Raw genomic sequence first — 6,000 nt, forward strand, 5'->3', positions numbered from 1 at the left:
CTCCTCTTTACAGATGCTTCCCTATTGTCTTGCTTGCTTTTTTTTCTCCGAGTGGGAAACTTGCTGTCATCCTTGTCTTTGTTCCTCTATTCATTCTCCCATTGGCCATTTCTAAGATTTTTTCTTTATCATTGATTTTGAACAATTTGATTATGATGTTCTTTGATGTAGTTTTCTTCATTGGGGTTGATTGAACTTATTGAATCTGTGAGTTTATAGTTTTTATCAAATTTGGGGAATTTCTGGCCATTATTTCTTCAAATATTTTATTCTGTTCTGCCTTCCTTCTCCTCTCTCTGAAGCTGATCTTTGGTCAGGAGACAGTATATGTATCCAAATTTGCTGGGGGTTGGAGGAAGCATATGCAGTTTTTTATCTTAGGTGCGGGAACCCAGGGCATTCCTATCCGTGCTGCAGTGGCCGAGGGAGCCCAGTGGAGGTGCCCTGCAGAGGCACTACTTCCCACGCTGACTACCCAGCCCTCTGGCCGCTGACTCATGAGTATCACCACAGTCCCAATGCCTGCCCCTCCTACCCTAAGTCAGTAGTGACTCCCTGGAGGCTTACGTGTGGGCGCCTTTCTTCCTCACCCTGGTTGAGGTGGTAGGGGCTGTGGTAATATATTTCCAGGAGAAAAAGCAGGTGGACTGGCTTCATCGTCACTGCCACCCCTGTGCAGCTACAGCCCTGTTGAGATACACGAGGCTGAACAGGGGCTCTTCTCTGACGTGGGGGACCCCAAGGTGGTACATGCCTGGCAAAGTGGCTACCAGCTCAAGCGAATGCCTCGCTGGTGTGAAGACACGCTCTGACGACCTTAACCGGATCTTCAGAAGCCTGCGGCCTGGAGCGCGCAAGGCCGAGTGAGCTGCGGCTTCCCTCTGCTGCTTGTACGCATCCAGCGCCCCCTGCTGGATACTGGGTGTCCCTTCCTCCTCCCACCCGTTCCCAGCAGGATCCCAAGCAGCCAGCCTCACCCTCCTACCCCCACATCACCTCTCTCCCCTCTAGGCCTTCAGTCCTGTGGGCTCTAAGCTCACCACCTGCTCCCAGGCGCTAATGGGAAATTCTCCTTCTGGGTTGGAAGGGTGGCTGAGAGACAGAACTCTGCTCTTTCTATGGGCATCGCTTTTTTTTTTTTTTAAAGCCTGCCCTCCCTTGGCTTTGGGGTTGTTTCCATGGTGATAGGATGATGTGTAGTATTCAGTACATATATTTTGTAAATACAGTGTTTGTGGCAAAAAAAAAAGCTTACAGTAAGATAGGTTTTAGAAAAACATAAATAGCATGTAAACAAAAACCATTAGAAAGAGGAGAAAAGAAAAATGGTAAGTGCATACGAAAGCAGAAAATGTCTAAACATTCTAGACATTGGCAAAAAAAAATGAAAATAAAAGATAAATGACAAAAAGAGAGACAAACATATGCAAAACAGGTGACAAAGAGCTAATTAGCTTCATACACAAGAGAACATTTACAAACAGAGAAAGAAAAAGAAGAAAGGAGCAAAGATACAAAAATGGCTAAGAATCATGTGACCATGCTCAGCATTACTAATTTTAAAGATATGCCCATCACAGTTCAATATGCCATTTCTGTCCATCCCCTCCAATAGACTAAGTGGAATCACTCAGTCGTGTCTGATTCTTTGCAACCCCATGGACTGTAGACTACCAGGTTCCTCCATCCATGGGATTTTCCAGGCAAGACTACTGGAGTGGGCTACCATTTCCTTCTCCAGGGGTTCTTCCCAACCCAGGGATCGAACCCAGGTCTCCTGCATTGCAGACAGGCACTTTACCATCTGAGCCACACATTTAACATGTACAGGGTTAGAGCAATAATACAAATGCATACCCACATATCATATTATTCAATACATAAAGGTTATAAATCAAGCAAGCCATTAAATAAAATATATTATTTTCTCTTAACAAATATATCTCAATCACAACCTGACAGGCCAGGTTTCAAGTTTAGACTTATTATACCCCTCAGACTTCTGCATCAGAGATAACTTCCAGCCCCTAGTTCAAAGCTTGTCTCTTTTTTTCCCACCCCAGCTCCATCCTCCACTATCAGATACCTTGGGCCTGTGTGTGTGTGCACACCCAGCCCACACATCCAAGCTCTGTCTATACTTCATATAGGACCTAGGGATGAGTATACCAGCCGTATGATCTTGGAAGAAGGCTGTACTTACCCCAGAGGTAGGCTTAGAGCTCTTTGGGGAAGAAATCCTAGGGTATCAGATACCCAGAGGATATCAAGAAGTGGAGGGGTGCAGGGTCTAGGTCAACACATCCCATTGAACCCAAACAGCCCATTCCCTTTGGGAAGGGCACAGTCAGAGACAGCCAGAATGGAGCTTTCCTCAGCTTAGAGTCCATGGCAGGGATCCCTCTGGCCCTATTTCCAGGAGGTACTAGACTTAGGGAAATAGCTTTATATACTGATTGGTTCAAATTAATTTGGGGGAGAGATCAATGTGACAGTATCCTCCAAAATCCAACCCAGCAGTTCCAGTCATGAATCATCTCGAGTTATTTGCAGAAGTGCCTAATGGTGTTTGCATAATTATGTTTACTAAAACGATGTAAAATCAAAAGGCTACAAATATAAATATCTAACAGTGAATGGGTAACTAAATTACAGCACACTCATGCATTGAAATATATTCTGCAGCCATTAAATAGGTTGGGCTGGTATGAAAAGTCTTCAGTACATACATTTTAAGTGAGAAAAGCAAATTGATATTTATGTTGTATGACCAACTGTGTATGTGTGCGATGCTTATATTTGCTACAAATTTTTTCCAGAGGAATTATAAGAAACTATTATAGGTGATTGCCTCCAATTAGAAGAGCAGGGATTGATGTGTGTTAGTGACTAAGTTGTTTCCGACTCTCCGTGACCCCATGGACTAGCTCACAAGGCTCCTCTGTCCACGGGATTTCCCAGGCAAGAATACTGGAGTGGGTTGCCATTTCCTTCTCCAGGGGATCTTCCCGACCCAGGGATCAAACCCAGGTCTCCTGCTTTGCAGGCAGATTCCTTACCATCTGAGCCACCAGGGAAGCCCCAGGGATTGATGGTGGAGATTTTTACTTCACACTTCTTTCTGTCTGAATTTGTTGTCAATGCATTTAGTATTTTCATAATTAAAACAATAACAAAAAGATACTCTGTAAACATTTCTCAGATGAATCCAATAACAACCGAGAATCCATTAGGTGTGCAGGGAGTACATGGACACTGGGGCAACACAACCAAGAATCTCCTCTCCAGTTTGATGGAATTTTGTTCAGCCATTTGCTGTCAGTTCTTTCTCCTTCTTCATTTTCAAGGTGGCAGAACCCTTAGAGAAACCCTAGAGAAAACATGTCACATGGGTGCTTCCTTCATGGATTTCCTTAGAAGGCTGCCATCTGGGCAGCAGTGAGTCAGCAGCTCCTCTCGCTGCTGGTTCATGCACAGGCTCCTGCAGGTTTGGGGACAAGCTCTGGCCCCAACGTTACCTAGTCTCACCGTGTGGCCAGTGGATCAGAGAGACTCTCTGTTACCTGGAAAACAACTCAAAGTCAGCCCTTCCCGGCAGTATCGACCCCCCAGTTCTGAGAGACGCCCAAAATGATGAGCTCTACTGAGGCATGACATCCTCCATGGCAAGGCGTTGATTGCTGATCTGGGAGTTCCTGGACCTCAGGGTGCAGATTGCCTCTGTACTACAGGCACCTAGGTGATGCTGTGCAGGCATTTGCTGAACTGACCCGTCTCGTGTCTGTCTGGCCTGTCCCCTCTCCCGCCACAGCACACATCCTCTGTGGAGAGCTGACTGTTTCTGAGCTTCATTCCTTTGCATTTGGAGCACTCAGCTCCTAAAGGTGGGCCATCCTTTTGCGGAAGCTGCCTTGTGCAGCTGGGAAAACTCACCAAGGGAGGAATTTTTTTTTAATTTAATTAATTTATGTATTGTAAAAGTTTTGGCTGTGCTGGGTCTTCGCTACTGCTCAGGCTTTTCTCTAGTTGCGGTGAGCAGGAGCTACTCTGGTTGCCATGTGCCAGCTTCTTATTGTGGTGGCTTCTCTTGTGGAGCATGGGCTCTGGGGTGCTTGGGTTTTAGTAGCTGCAGTTCCCGGGTTCTAGAGCAGAGCCTCAGGACTTGTGGTGCACAGGCTTGGTTGCTCCATGGCATGTGGAATCTTCCTCGATCTGGGATTGAACCTGTGTCTCCTGCATTGGCATGTGAATTCTTCACCACAGAGCCACCAGACTGAGGTGGCTCCCAGAAAGCCTCCAGTTCCTCCCAGGAAGCCCCTGGGAGAAACTCTTGATGACTTGCTCACTTTAATACTGAGAGCTTATTCTAGAAAATTTAGAAAATAAAAATTACTAGTCAAATAAGATAAAAATTTCATTTCCCTCCACCTTCCTCCTCCAGCAGAAACCCCTGTGCAACATACTTCCCCTGTGGAACTTATGGCCTTGTGTTGTATATCAATTCCAGGTGCCCACTTTCCTCAACCTGTTTATTCCCTCACTGCCATCAGCCAGGGTGTCAGGCATGTCCACTCCAGCACTCAGCATTGGCCAGCACTGTCTCCAGGCTTCTAGGAGTCACCCTAGAGTTTGCCTCATCCCCTGGGGTCCTTGCCAGGATGTTAAATCTGCTGTCTTGAGAAAGTGTCCGCCAAGTCAGCTCTTGCTTAGTTACTTGGGGGCACTTATATCCCAGCCTCTTGGATCAAGCACTGTTCCCTAAGCAACCAGTTGTGCTTGCTTAAGAAGCTGAGGCCTGTTTAGTGAGGAGCTACCTTGTCTTGCCTGGTCTCCTCACTTCCTTTTCCCCCTTACTCTTACTTCCTTGGAACTCAGTCCCTTTCCCAGTAGAGATTTAACATGCAAGCTTGGCCTCAGGCTCTGTTTTCTGGGGAAACTAGGCTGAGGCCAGCATCTTCCTGAATTTACCTGTTCTGAGAAGAGAAGATTTCTTCCTGGCCCTTGGACTGGTGAGTGTCCAGAGCAGGGCTGTCTAGCCTGGGGGTGAAAGCAGAAAACCCAACTTTTGTAGATATATATAAAACATTAGGAAGGGTAACATAAAGGTTGAATAGACATTTAGCAGTTTCACAATTTAGTCCCTCCCTGTAATGACGGAGCATTTTTTCATTGAAAGCAGCTGGGGATGGTGCTTAGCCCCAGGCAGCAGAGGGGAGTAAAGGAGAAGGGAAGAGAGTACCATATGCTTTTCTGGTTCACAACCTGTACTGTGTTTCTCCTTTTCTCCTGGTCCATGATGCTCCAGATCCTGCCAAAGTATGGTGAGTCAGTGTATTGGAGAGGATGAGGGGTTAAGGGAAGGAGTAAGGGAACCTGTTTCAGAATTTTAAAAAGCCTTTAGTATAAGAGCTACATTGTAAGAAAGGAGAGGAGTGTTTATTAGGCAAAAACTGTTGACCACCACACCTAGGTACCTTAAGATTCCCAAATCACAGACTTTATTTTGCATACAAGTTCAAGAATTCTTCCAAGAATGGCTTTATAGTCAGTAAGTGGGGGAGGGAACTTGTAAAGGAGAAAAGACCCCACCATGCCTGGCAGGGGAGAAGGAGGAAGATCTTTTGGTCATAAGTTGGCAAACTTTAACATGGTTGTTAGGAAGAGTCTCTAGTGGTATACCTTTGAAAGTATCACTATATTTGTCCAGTAAAACATTGAGTCTATCCTGTTGCTGAGACCCTATTTTTCTGTAACCTATTACCACGAAGCACCATCTCAAGGAGAGGCTCATTTGTTCATCACAGTCAATGGGAAGTGACCAGAAGTTCAAAGTCCAGTGAGAAATCTATCATTATATCTCATTTCTGAATCATCTCAATAATTTCTTCTGGGACTCCAACTGTTTAATAAAGATGTGCTGTGCTTAGTCTCTCAGTCACAACTGACTCTTTGCAACCCCATGAACTGTAGCCTGCCAGGATCCTCTGTCCATAGGGATTC

Source organism: Bos taurus, chromosome 1 (genome assembly GCF_002263795.3).
Source record: "Bos taurus isolate L1 Dominette 01449 registration number 42190680 breed Hereford chromosome 1, ARS-UCD2.0, whole genome shotgun sequence".
NCBI classification, from domain to species: domain Eukaryota; kingdom Metazoa; phylum Chordata; class Mammalia; order Artiodactyla; family Bovidae; genus Bos; species Bos taurus.